The sequence below is a fragment of the Cuculus canorus genome, chromosome 6 (genome assembly GCF_017976375.1).
Source record: "Cuculus canorus isolate bCucCan1 chromosome 6, bCucCan1.pri, whole genome shotgun sequence".
NCBI lineage: Eukaryota > Metazoa > Chordata > Aves > Cuculiformes > Cuculidae > Cuculus > Cuculus canorus.
Window position 1 is genome coordinate 20,632,134 of NC_071406.1, and position 14,293 is coordinate 20,646,426.

Consider the following 14,293-nt stretch of genomic DNA (forward strand, 5'->3'; position numbering starts at 1 on the left):
TGCACTATTAAGAAGATTAGAACTTATTGAGTTACATCAATTATAAGGAAAGGACAAACTGGGGACTTCATATTCATAAGTGGAAATTACTTCAAAGAAATCTTAATTTGTTTTTGAGGAAAAAGCCTGTGAAAAGTACAGATAAAAAATAATTTTCAGGGCGTAGCAATTTTGAGTAGGAGTTGGTTTGATCTGTCTCTTTATCCAGCTTTTTATATTTATTACTCTTAAAATTCTTGGTTTTCTCTATGATTTAAAATTGCATCAGGATATATGTTGGTAATGTAACAGATGAACTCTAAATCCTATTGAAGCTGTTCTCAAAACATGCTATTGAGTTCATTGATGCATATAAATTTTATTACCTAATTTATATATTTAATTTATATCTTCCAGAATAATTTTGATTTGTGCTACAAAAAAAGGTAATTTCAACTCAGATTCTTTTGTTTTACCTTTAAGTAGAAGCACACTAATCTGGAGGAATACTTCCCTTTAGTTTTCTTTTACATACTGAAATTTTACCACCTGAATTTCATATACGCTAAAAAGATGCAATTTGTTTTTCTGAGCATATTTCAGTGCTGTAGGACTACTGCATAAAAAAGAAATATGAATAAGAGTTATCTACTCTATAAAAGTGCTTTTGCAAATTATGTAAATATGCATTTATCACCCATAGTTCAATAATTACTTATTAAAAATTTTGTTGTGTGCTCATAAATTCATTCTTCTTTTGTCATAGTGCAAATTATTTCTCATACTTTAAGTTGTGGGATGGTAAAATGATTTTTACGTTATAACATGTGGTATCATACAACATATAATGTCATTGGAAATAATTGCTAGAAAACAGCTATTCTCAAGCAGGAAGGGTTTAGGATGGGGGGAGGGATTTAGCCTGGGGAAAGGCATAAAAATAAGGTATGAAAATTTCATCAAAATTTTTGCTCTCCCTTCCTCTCTTCTTCTCGTGCTCAAGCTTTTTTTCCCTCCATGGTTTTTTTTTTTTCACCTTTGTGGCAAGCCGTGGAGGACTTGGACTTAACATTGTCCTTCAGTAAACAGATCCTAGGGAGTGAAATGCAACTGTGCTCCCTTCCTCCCTGTCCACTACAGCCTTCCAAGGCAGCTGGGTTTGCTGGGACCCGAGTGCTGAATGAGGAGTGTTTGGGGCTGGATAGGATCAGGGCTGGGTTTTCAGTTATGTGGTTGTAAAATTAGGCTTTCTGTTGGGCTGGGTGCTGCGGGAATTCTTGGGTTAACTGAAGGTTGGCTGCAGAATCTTGGAGCTGATTGCATGTATCCAAAATATTCCCAAACTAAAAAACAGTCTATATAAGAACTGTTACCACTATAAAAGAAAGTTAAAGACAGATGAGTGCTTAGACCACGAGGCATTTTTTTCAGTGAGAACACAGTGATCTGATACCTAACAGATGGCCAAAGCATAAGACTTTAAATAGGTACCTTACGCAGCCCGTCCTCTTAGGGACTACGTCCACTCAGTAAAAGAACCTCAGTGAAAATGTGCAATATATTACAGTACCAGGTCTTAAGATGCCTGTTACGAAATATGAGCACATAGATTTATCAGCAGCAATATGAAATTTTAAGATTGTTTTTACTACTTAATTTTTCTATATAGTATTGACAGTGTGCACCCAAAACTGCATTCTGTCACAACCCGCTCCTGAGGCAATTTGTACCTGTTCGTATTGCCTTTTATAGAAAGTCCCCCTGGATCTGGGAGGCAGGTTGCTTACATATCTCCAAGTTTGCAGCAGCAGACATCTTTTTCTAGGAAGAAATCTCTCTTGAGTTCCTTTAGTTCCTTAGCCCAAAACAACAGATAGCCAAGATGTGTTCACATTGCAGGTAAATAGGTTTACATACCTTTGAAGACTACCTTGTCAGAATAGCATCAGAGCTGTCCAAGCCACATGAGCCCTGCTGAAAGCAGCCAGAATGGATGGCCATAGTAGCCATCCTGGTCTCCAAACTTCCTTCAGAAACATCCTATTTATTTTTATGCAGTCCAACTGAACCCAGTTTTAATTATTTCAGACTTCTTTCTACTCTCAGTGCTGGTGTGATTTCGGTTTCTAGGTGGAGTAGTTCATCCCAGCCTGAGCGCTTGACAGAGCATCTTGGTACAGGAAAGACTAGCAATGAAGCCTTAGGGCTGCTGACGTTAGTGCTACTAACAGTCACGATAAACCTGACTCGTACGTGTGTCAAATGTCCACCTCTAAGTTTTGGAGCCAGACTATGTCTCAATCTCACTCTACTTGCACATCCCGTGTCCCCTCCCATCTAGAATGCAGTCCTAGCCAACCACAGCGTTTAGTTTTATCAAAACAGTCTCTCTTTTCCATCATACTTACAAGAAAACAAGTTTCTTTGGCCTCATCAAACAAAACCTGCCCTAATCCAGGATGATTTTCTAGTTGCTTAGGCTATGTTATCCTGCTGTATAAATTCTTAGGAGACAGATGACTAGTTCCTGCTAAGAGTGCATTTGTGGCCTTTCTTCATTTCCTCAAATTCTGTTTTTAAGATGTTAATTCCACTGTTTCAATTCTCAATTTACATCAACATTATGCTTTCAAAGAAGATTCCCGGTCGCATTTAAGAGACACAAATATCTACAAAGCTCCCTCGTTGTCCTCTTCTTTTTCAAGATACCTTCCAAAACTCTTCAGTTATTAGGCTGCTCAGCTAGTAAAACTACTCCTTCACCTTAAAAGACTTCTTTCTCTCTGTGCCCTCTGAGCATTTTCCTTACACTTAGATTGTAGGCTAACTGGCCAGTGATTCCCTTTCTCTCTGTGTTTAAATAGCACATACACATTGGGGTCCTCTATTTCCTATAGGGACTCCTTCCTGTTACAGGCACACAAAAAATATCCATATGTATGCAAGACAAAAGATAATGTTGGACACAAACTGAAATAGAAAAAAATTGCAGGTAAGAATATAAGGTGTTAAAGTTCAAGATTTTGTACTTTAGAAGGGTAATATAAAGGAATGCTTTGAGAACAACGGCCCGTCAGAGCCAGAAAGCAGAAGGTTCAGAAACTTCCAGAAGGAAAATATACCCTACAACACTGAATCATCAAATACCAGGTTGGAAGGGACCTCTAGGTCCAACCTTCCTTGGCAAAAGCATGGTCTAGACAAGATTGCCAAGCACCCTGTCCAGCTGAATCTTAGAAGTGTCCAGTGTTGGGAAACCCACCATTTCCCCAGTAAGATTATTCCAATGACTGAGTGTTCTCATTGTGAAAAATTTTCCTCTTGTGTACAATCAGAATTTCCCCAGGAGTAACTTGTACCCATTACCCCATATCGTTTCTATGTGACTCTGTACAAAGAGAGTCTCCATCTTCTTTGTAGCCACTGTTTAAATACTGGAACATGGTGATAAGGTCACCCCTAAACCTTTTTTTCTCAAGGCTGAACAAACCCATATCTCTCAGCCTTTCTCCATATAGCAACTTCCTAGTCCCCCGATTGCCTTTGTGGCCCTTCTCTGGACTCTCTCCAGCCTGTTCACATCTTTTTTTTATAGTAGGGACCAAAAGTGAACACTGTATTAGAGGTGTGGCCTGACAAGCACTGAGTACAGTGGGATAAAGACTTTTTTTATGTCTGCTAGCAATGCCCTTATTGACACAATCCAGCATCCTGTTGGTTTTCTTTGCCACAGCAGCACACTGTTCACTCATATTGAGCTGCTTGTCCACCAGGACCTCCCAGGTCTCTTTCCACAGAGTTGCTCCCCAGCCAGGTCGATTCCAGCCTGTGCTGTGCTATGGCAATATGCTATTTTAACTGAGATAACACATCAATGTCTCAAAATTTTTTTTTTCTTGTTTTAAACCCCCAAAGCCATTAATAATTGCTGCTTCAGGAAAGCCAGCTGAATTTAGAAGCATTACACAGAGAATAACAGACATGCAGATCACTAAAGAGAAGGAAAATTGCTCACTGTGTAGACTTCAGAATAACAACAATCACAGTTTCACTACCCACAGCTATAATTTAGCCACCTTCACAATCTTTTCTCACAAACAGAGTGAATGTCTTATATTTCATATCTGGAATTTATCTGAACAGACAGCTGAAAGCACAAGCCATCCTTCCCAAATTGCTAAGCAATGAAGAATTCACACAAAAGTCAATAGGAAATTTTTGTCACTCTGTTTCGGGATGCTCTATTTTTTCCCTTAGAACCTAAATATAGACGTAAATACATAAGCTTAGACCTATCATATGACATTTTAGCCTTATACCATAGTCAATCTTACTTTAATTGCAGGAGAGGAAAAAATACTGGTGCCAAAATCGACCAGTTTCCTGCATTTCAGTATCCTATAAAGAATACAACCCTGAGAAGTAAATGTCACTGCTGAGAGACACATAAAAATATGTGCAAAGAGGTCAAAAAAAAAGAAGGGAAAATTTTAAGTAAAACACAGTTATTGCTATTAGACAGTTAAATAGTATTTAAGATACTGAAGACAGATCTGTTTTGGGACAGAGAAATAGCTTTTAAAAAATGAAATTGAATGTTTACTACTCCCATGCATTTTTTTAAAATTAATTGATTCATATTTCCCCAGCTTTCTTTTTTTTTTTTTTTTTCCCTCCAAGATACTATTTTTCCCCAATGTTAACTATTGTCTAAGAATTAGGCATACAGATGTAAGAGATGGGGTACTGTATCAGCTACTTTGCTTTCGGTATTAATTTTTGGTTCTCTCAGCAGAGCCATAAAATGTCATTTAATGCTGGTTCAGGACTAGTCTGAACTTAGGCTTCAGAGATGTATAGAAACCTGTCTTGAGGGGAAAGTAGAGGGCAAGTCTGAGGTCAATGCCCACAAGTGACAGGCTTACAGCCAGCCTGGGCAGCAGCTGGGCAGCACATAACCTAGAGTCAAAATTACCAGACATTGTTACCCTAAACAAATGTGGTTGTTAGTAAACCAAAGGAGACAGTGGTTCTTTAAGGTTGGATTGGAGTTTGTGTGTGAAACTAAAATAAAAATCTAAAAATATTATTTGAATAAAAGCAATCTTCAATTGGAATTCTACTTAAGAGGTACTCAAAGTACTTTTTTTTTTCCTCATCTCATTGCACATGTATATTAATAAAGCTGTAAACTTCTGTCTACTATACGTCCCACTCATGAAATGTGACAAAGTTTTCACATCAGAGCAGGTACAGTCCTGGTGATGCAAGACTGTGTCAACATTAGCATTTCCAAATTGTCTAATTATATTTGTATTAACATAAATAGTTTATATTTTAATATAGATTATACATATTATAATTTATATCTCTATCTATATTTCTATCTATAGTACCACTTTCTGTATTTTGGTGCATAGTTGCTCCTTTTTACAGATGAATAGGTCAGTGTAATACTCCATCCGGCACTCCAAGCGTGTGGGTTTGCATCACGGAATCACAGACTCACACGCTAACAGAGGTTGAAGGGCACTTCTGGAGATTGGCTTTGTCATTATAATAAAGATACTGTGCAAAAATTTCTCACGTATCTGTAGCCCAGGTGGGTGTAAATTCTGCTTCTATAAAATGTTACAGGCAGTTTTATATTTGGCCATCAAAAATTAGACAGCAAACCAGAAATAAACATCCTAAAATAATATCTGGGCAAACCTTCCATATCTAGGTGTGCCACTAAATACAATTTACAAAGCTCCCCAGTCCCAGAAAATCATGCTATGGAATAAAGTATACTATTTTGCAACAGATTTTAAGGATATTCAATCCACCTTCCTTTTCTCGCATTAAATAATCTATCTGAAGATGTGTCCCTCCATAAAATTGACTTTCCTGGAAGAAAAAAGCCATACATTTCTATTTTACTTCTTGCCAACTATAAACTGTTCCTAAAGAACACTCAAGACAGTATTGTGACATTTCCATTGCAATTGTTAATTCAGAAGTTAAAATACTTAATATTTACTCAATTAACATGATATTCTAGTTCCTGAATTTCTTTAGCTTGTTCTAAAGTCATACTCTCAAAAAAAATCTGCACTTAAAATTTTATTACCTCTTTCTAGGTAAATATATAAATATTTCATTATATATATTTATATGAACTATATTTTATTTGCTCTGTAGCTTAGAAGCCAATGTGTTAATCAATGATAATCAATGATAAGAATCCTGGATCTGGGGACACAATCATCTCTCTTAATAATAAGTGCTGACTTTGGTACGATTTTCACTTGTTTTATTTATTAGTTTCCCAAGGAGTTTGGGGATATAACTCAAGAGTTAGCTCACATCAGAAGACATACCCTGTTGACAGGGACCATATAGCCACCAGATTTTTAATGACAAGACTCTTTGCAGAGACAGGATATCTAAATGCCAGGTAGTCTTGGTATAGATGGAGCCAAAATCACTAAGAGAAATTTTATTTTAATATATAGCTCATTTTCCTTGGAGTGCAAATTTTTATTTCAGATATAATATTTTACTAACTCAGAGTAGCAGATTTGTAATAAATTGATTTTGAGAAAATATGACATTCTGAAAACATAGTAAAGGGTCATGCTTTCTGATCTGTCTCCCACAGTCTGAATGTAAAGAGAAAATAAGTTGAGCTGAAAGCAAAAATACTCAGATGTGAGGTTTCAGGATAACATTTGGATCACATAGTTAATGTTTAAGAAAAAATAATTTAAAACAATTGTTGTATAATTCCTCTTTCAATTCAGCATCAATGTAGCTAGTATGGAGTTCTGAAAAAGTTCTATATCTCCAACCATCACTGCACATTTCTGGTGATAATTTAGGCTTTCATTTCAGAAAATAATTGTTTGAGGTTGGGTTTTTCATCTGTGAAAAAACCTGAATAACATAAAATACAAAACACTTAAATGGCTTTTGTACACTCACCTTATTTAATCAGCTTTTGAAGAGTCCTAGTTCTCTCTACTGAAGATAAAATATAAATTTTAAAAAAAGAATCTTTTAAATTAAAGGTGGTGTTCTCCTGACAATAAGCAAAAATCAAACAGATTTGCCAGATATCCTTTTCCAACTGCTTTTATTCACGTACTTGCTTTGGTTAACCAGTAAAGCCTATTTAACCTAAAAGAAACACTAAGAAATTAAACAATTTTTAGGACATATTTTCTTTTGAAATATATTTAAAGTGTTGCAGAGTGTATATACAGTAGAATAAATATTTTGAGGGGCTGCTTATATACTTTAAGAAAATCCTTATGTAGATAGATTTGGGGAGGTATATTTTGGTCCCTATATAACATATGATATACTTTTCTTTAAGTCTGTTGTACCTCAGATGTCTACTTCTTTTTGTAGACTCACAGAAAAATTGGGTTGGAAGCAATGATGAGAAGCCACCTAGTTAATCTCCCTGCCCAAGGCGAGATCATGATATCTATTTCCCGACAGATATTTCATCTAACTTCTTCCTACAGAGCTTCATGTCAAATTTCATAGATTTCTATGACATTCTACAGCAGCTCTTGACTATCCTCCCTATTAGAAAGTTCCTCCCCATATCTCATCTTGATGAGCCCATTTCTTCAGTCTTCACTTCCTGGCCCACCCACTGTGGATGTAGAGAATACAATTCATCTTCAGTATTCAGCTTCTAATGATCCAACAGACTCTTCCCTTCTGTTTTCACCTCTAGACCTACTCCAGGAATCCTGCAAAGCTACTGAAAGAGCTCTGCTGAGATGTTCCTAGAGAAATACCTATCATCTGCCTCAGAAATACCTCAGTCACAATTTCCTCTTGGCAAAGAAATTAAACAATCACAGAATCACCAAATTGTGGGGGTGGGAAGGAACCTCTGCAAACCGTCTTGTCCAGCCTGCCCTGCTAAGGTAGGTCCACCTAGAGCAGGAATGCATCCAGGTGGGTTTTGAATATCTCCAGACAAGAAGACTCCACAAACTCTCTGGGCAGCCTGTTCCAGTGCTCTGTCACCCTCATATAATTTGAAACAAAATGGTTAGACACTTCAAACCATTAAAGAAAATGAAAGATCTCACTCTGAGGGAAATACCATTAAAGAGTAAGCAGAAAATGGAGTCCAGGGAGGGATGAGAGGATGAAGGCATTGCAGGCAAATATGTACATCTGGAACACAATCAAGTCATTGGCTTAAAATGCACTTAAATAACCAAGCCCTTGAAAGCTTCCTTGAGATACATTACTTCAGTTAAAAAGTAGTGTAGTCGCTGCTTAGTTTCATCATCTTTGACAAATGCTACTATTAAATAAAGCCTATTTGAGTCACATAAGCTTCTACATTTATACTCAAATTATTGTTTCTGACCTTGACAAGATTTGAGATTTTGTTTTGTTTTGTTTTGTTTTTTGGTTTGTTTCTTCCTTTTTTTTTTTTTTTTTTTTTTTACCAGGAAGATGATCTTTGGTGCTTTGTATTGTATTATGAAATAATTTTTAAAAGCCAATGTTGGAAGCAAATTAGAAAATCTGTTTGAGAATTGGGGAAAAGATGAAAAGGATTGATCTGCATGTTTACAAGGTACTGAAATAAACTACCAAGAGAGGGGGCATGAGACAGGATAAAACATAAAAAGCAAACACAGTTGAATGTTTCAGAGACCGAAAACAGAGGGGTTATGTCTCTTTTTTTTCTCAGAGACTTGTGAAAAAAGATGAAATTAATGAAAAGAAGGATGGAAACACTTTAAAATAGAGCACTGGAAAGATCATCAAAGTTGACTGGAAACTGCTGAGATAAAAAGCAATGGAACGCTGCATTCGGAAAAAGCAACGTAATGAGAATTTCCTAGCACAAAGCAGAGGGAAAGAGAGAGCTTCTGGGGCTGATAAATGCAAAGAACAAATAGCACAGTGGCTGAGTCAGAAATGTGGTTTTCCAAGTGATATTTAATATGGCAGGGAAGGGTGCTACCCATAATTTTGGTAATAATGCAAAAATAATTTTTTTAAAGTGAAACAACACTTTAAAATTTAGAGTGTCAAAGGGGACCTGGGACCGCACATACTGGTGGAAATGGAAGAGACAGAAATGATGACACAATCATCAGTCGAAGACAGAAAATCTGAAAACACCCATGTATTCAGTAAGACATCGCAGTAATTCCTTAAATAAATATTACTAGTATTGAATTAAAGAGATTAGTAATTTTTTACAAAAGCTAGACTAACCCCGCTATGAAAAGAGTGGTAATTTCCAAGTAAGTCTACATGTATCACTTAACAGATTACTTTACCCATACCAAACTTTCAGATGTTTCCATCCAACTTTTATCTGTTTTTATGGCTAGGAATCTACAAAGAATAAACCTACAACTCGAAATATGGAAGTAACGTGTGCCAGAGCTGCTGAGCTTTGGGAAAAACATTTGGAGAACTTGCATGATACTACTTTTCTCTCTAGGGTACTAGGTTCAGCCTGAAACATCAGCTATAACTTCTAATGGTTAAAATTTACTCAAAGGTCCCCCTTTTTCCCATTTTTAGACTATTTCAGCTTTATGGATTTTTTTCTCTTTGAGCAATTTGATCTCCTAAGTGCTCTAAAACATTATGGTAAAAAAGCTTGATGATATTCCTTATCTAGAATGCTTTACTGATGGCATAACATTCATTTGCTCAGATTACAAATGTGAATATATATTGTTCAATTTTTCATTTAGCTTGCCTTCTGCTGCATTCGTTTTGCCATCAACAGGAAGTCTACAGGTCAAATACAGGTGTCTCGTGGAATGCCACTGCCTCCTATACATCAGCTGCCTTCAATGGAGAAAAAGAAGGTATAATGTGTTCCTGCTATTGGAAGGGAATCAACAAATCCCTTCATTGTGTTTAGCCCAGAAGTTCCAACAGGTTTTCCCACAGTTAAGTTGACAATAGAGTTCAGAAAATTAATAAAATGAAAGAAAAGACATTAATCCAGAAGAGTACCACACACACAAACTAATTAGAGCAAGATTTCTGCCCCTTTTCAAAAGAACTGTGCAAAGAAGTACCTACTTCTCCTGATTACTGCCAGAATATTTTTCATAACCGAGAGTAGGAAAACCTTCACACTACTTTAATTTGTTCTTCGATTTAAAGTAGCCAAAACCTATACAGAAGGTTCAATAAACTACCGTGTAAGGGAGAAAATCCACTGCTACTCTTTGTGGGTTTGTCCCCTAAATATATCTGCTTCTGTCATTAATGTATGGAAGTCTTACAGTAGAATTCACATGTTGGAAGGATGTAGTGTGATATGCATAGTAGAAGTGATGCCATCCTTCAAAGTCAACAGTCAGCCATCCTTTGAAGTGCTTGGCATTGGGATAGTACATTGATGAGGAGAGTCATATTCATAGACATTCTAAATGTAGTTCAAGGCCACCTTCAGTTTAAGAATGAAATAATCTGTCATTTATTTTAGCTTCCCAAGCATCTCAGTTGTTGACATTTACAACTTCTGAAACTTCAAAACAAGTTTAGGTAATAGCATGACAATTTCAACATGGATTTCAGTAATCAATACTTTTGCCCCTGATATATTGTTTCAAACAACTGACAGGATATGCAATTCCATGATGTACATTCATCTATACAGTTTTCCTGTCAGTCATTATAGTCAGACATTTACATTTATTTATTTATGGTACGAGATGCTATGCAAATTATTGTTGTTTTCCTAGAATTTCCCTACAATGGTACTGATTATACTATGCCTTATGCAATAGAAACTCGACATCCCTTAGGCCAAGCTAAAGCTCTTAGTTTCCCCCCCTCCCATCATTGATACTTTCTTTAAAATAATGAATACTTTCTGTGACTACCTGGCAAACTGAAGATGGTCTCTTTAAGGCTGCCTGTCTGTAACTTGCTTTCTTCTGTGTAAATACTTCAGCAAATATTCAAGATCACACAAACCAGGCTAAACAGAATAAACTAGAAGGGTGTCAGCCTTGGCAACAATCATATTGTTATTGTTTCCTATTAGATTCTCAGAGTCATTTTTATCCCAGTGTTATTTCCTTTGTATGTTATATTAACACATTGGTCAAGCTTGAAATACACAATAGAAAAGTGTGTGCACTTCAAGAATGCAGCACTAACCTCAGCCAATATAGCACAGGGGTTTTACACCATAACTACAAAATAAGCATTTCTTAAGGAAACGCAGTTGAACACGATTTCAACAATGACAGAAAGCACCAATCTATTATCAAATGCTGCAGAATGAGCAACAACTAATTTTTCAAAGCAGGGGTGAAGGGTGGGTGCATTGAACAGACAGTCCAATACCAGATAAATTAGTTCAGTGGGAGTCTCTTAAGCACATACCTCATACAAGCAGCAGAGAAGAAATCCATTTTAGAAAAGATGCTGAGAGAGCTTGATGTCCACCTGGCAAATTTCTTGTGCTGTTTGAAAAAGCAAGACGGTTCAGATTATGAACCGAGTTATACCTACAGTATTACAACCAGTCCTGATCAGTAGGTGAAAGAAAGTAAGAGTTTCTAGTAGCGTACCTAATCAGAAGGACTAAGAGCAAGAAGAGATAAGAGTAATAAAGAAGAAAGAGCCCTTCCATCCTTCCTTCAGTAAACCTCAAACTCTGGGTCTGAGTCAAAATCCGGGTAAAGCATTTAGCCTTAAAGCACAGCTTTTCTTTGGGAAGGAAAACTGTACAGTACTGCAATGCTAGGATTTTGACTACACCATTGCTTGCTTTAGCCCTTAAAACGTTTTTCATATGAAGGAACAACATGACCTCTGTTAACTTCTAAACAGTTCAAGGGAAAAATCATGAATAATAATTTAAGTACCCCTGCCCTCAAGTCAACATTCAAAAATATAAGGCCCGTGAAATCCATCTTGTAACAAAATGCTGCACTGCTGAAAAGACCCGACTGCAGCTTTTAAAATATTTTTAAAAACACCAAGATAGGATTTCCTCCTTAATTGTATGCTTAACAATAACTACAAAGCAAGCATTCATAAACTGAATAAAATCAATCCCCAAACCAAAAAACATCAAGAAGGTGGGGTGGGAGGAAGCCCATGCAGACAGCTAACATAAATGAACTAAGGTCTAGGATTTGACATCCTGCTGGCTTACCTGACAAAACACGAATTTCAAATGTATCATGAGGAAAAAAAGACAACAACAGATACTGATGATTAAATGTTTGAAATGCTCCCTAATAAACTTGTGCAGATTCCCATTTTCACAAGATTACCAAGTATTTATAAATTGCTGCATTATCATTGAGGGGGGGAAGGGGGGAAGAAAAGGAAAAAAAAGACCTCTGCAGTATCCTCTCTGCTGCTTCATTCCCGGCTTCCTGTTCTGAGCCTCAGTCTATGGTACCTAGCGGGGGTTGGGATGAGGATGAAGAGAGACGGTAAAGAAAGGGAGGGAAGATACCAAACCATTACCTTGAAGGACAGCCCCATCTACCGGCAAAATAAATGAACCGGCCTTAAGAGTTTGCTTTTTAATTATTTTCTGACTTAAATGAGTATGAAAATTTGCAGCCTGTTTCCCTTCAGCAAAGAACGAAGGGCAGGGATTGTGCTGACAAGTAGATTTATCTAGTGTTAAATGAATAACAGTTTTCATTAATTTTCATTTCTTTTTCGGTCAATTATTTGTCTCTGAAATGAGAGAAGGAAATAGTTTGGGTAAGGGTGGTTCACTACGAAAGCACTAGAATCCTTTCCAGGTCAGCCTCTCTGGCATGCCCATGCCACAACTAAATGCTACCTGTCTACTGTCTAGTTTTACATCTCCTCTCTGAGCAGTGGTGGCAGATTAAACCAATTCAGCCATGGGTTCAACCACCCCACCCTCCTGAACCCACCCAAAAACTGTTCCTGTGACAGTCATATGACGTGTCCATCTATTACAGACTGCATTGCCAATCCTGCACCCTCATACGTGACAGCAACATCAGATCTATACATTCCCATGCATTCAGATGACAGCTGCGCAGGCAAATCTGCAACCTAGACAAAGAGTGCTCCTTTTTAAAATTCAGACTGCTAAGTAACAGTAACTCCTAATACAACAAACTCCATCTGCATGGATCAGCCTCAGTTTGCGCTAAATCATCACATTTTGGGTTTATGATCAAAAAAATTAAAAAAAAATTTTTTTAAAAAAAAAGAGTGGGATTGGGATGGCCATTGGTACTTTTGAAACCCCTAGTTTCAGCTGTGCTGGAGCAGGGTGCATGCAGTATAATGGGAGAGGAAGGGGGCAGTGACTAGGAAGGTAAGAGGTGCACAGAAGAAGGGCCAAAAATAATACTGCATTTCTTTCATTGTGTAATACAATTCTGGCATGTTACGATAAAAGAAAATAAGCCTAATTAATACCTGTGTGCAATAAGGCTGTAATTTACAATAGAACCGATACATAACACATTAGCCTGTGATTCAATGACCCCAAAGAGATGTAATGAATTTGTTCCCCTAGGAACTAGTACTGTTTTGATGTGTTCTTTTTAACTATTTTTACATCACGAGGTTTTGACTGCTTAAATTTTGCTTTAATCCAAGCTACGTGAAGCTGATTTTCTCTACCTCCCAGTGGTGGCCTGACATGCTTGGGCCTTCACAGTAAGAACCTGGAATGCCTAAGTATAATAACCAATTTTAAAGCATTTATCAATGCAGAATGCTGTGAACAGCTATTCTAACAATGATATCCGATCTCATAAATTTTAAAATATTTTCTCTGCAAATATTGATTAAAAGTGATTAAAGAACACAGAGAGCAACCTTACAACACTAAATATTTAGTCAAAACACGTCATACTATATTGAAATACTAGTACTCAAATTCTGACATACAAAGGGCAAGATCAAGCTTGATACAACCACACAACCTGTCTCCTTTGAATATGCCTGACTGAGAAAGACTTCATGTGATTTCATGTTTTACTGATGCCATGATCACCAGTTTTGAATCTAGCTTTTCTGCTGACACTGCTGGTAGGCTGCTAAACAGCTCAGGCAGCTCCCCACTACCCTAATGCAGTTCAAGTCTATGACCTTGAAGTAGAAAGACCTATAAACCATTATCTTATTTTTATCAGCTGCTAACACATTCTTCAATTGTTTCATTTTTATTTAGGCATAACTGTAAAAGCCAAGTTAACTTCTTTTTCATATATTTCCAAAGTTCTCTGGGGTCATGAAGAGCATTTGCAGGTGACAAAGTACTTCGGAGTGCTAGTAACACCTCTGACTTAGCATC

General features: G+C 36.9%; 1 protein-coding gene across 7 annotated transcripts in view; it reads right to left on the reverse strand.

Annotated features, from left to right (window-relative positions):
• LOC104054538 (sodium channel protein type 1 subunit alpha) overlaps positions 1–14,293 on the reverse strand; it is a 108,667-nt gene that overhangs the window by 75,607 nt on the left and 18,767 nt on the right. Inside the window, exons 1-2 of one of the 7 annotated variants that reach the window (XM_054070651.1) lie at positions 12,337–12,367; positions 11,371–11,450 (exon numbers count right to left, since the gene is read on the reverse strand). The exons of 5 other annotated variants lie outside the window; for them this stretch is intronic. The gene's annotated coding sequence lies outside the window, so the exon portion shown is untranslated. Of the gene's footprint in view, positions 1–11,370; positions 11,451–12,336; positions 12,368–14,293 lie in introns of those variants that run through there. One more of the 7 variants, XM_054070650.1, reaches the window with a different exon arrangement.